Here is a 280-nt window from a genome sequence, read left to right as displayed (position 1 = left end):
GTCTATCTCTGTCACTGTCTATCTCTGTCACTGTCTATCTCTGTCACTGTCTATCTCTGTCACTGTCTATCTCTGTCACTGTCTATCTCTGTCACTGTCTATCTCTGTCACTGTCTATCTCTGTCACTGTCTATCTCTGTCACTGTCTATCTCTGTCACTGTCTATCTCTGTCACTGTCTATCTCTGTCACTGTCTATCTCTGTCACTGTCTATCTCTGTCACTGTCTATCTCTGTCACTGTCTATCTCTGTCACTGTTATCTCTGTCACTGTCTATCTC

The sequence above is a fragment of the Penaeus japonicus genome, unplaced genomic scaffold (assembly GCF_977035675.1).
Source record: "Penaeus japonicus unplaced genomic scaffold, GWHDUDI00000001_assembly GWHDUDI00000039, whole genome shotgun sequence".
Classification (NCBI taxonomy): domain Eukaryota; kingdom Metazoa; phylum Arthropoda; class Malacostraca; order Decapoda; family Penaeidae; genus Penaeus; species Penaeus japonicus.
The sequence above is the reverse complement of the archived record's forward strand: the minus strand, read 5'-3'. Positions refer to the sequence as shown.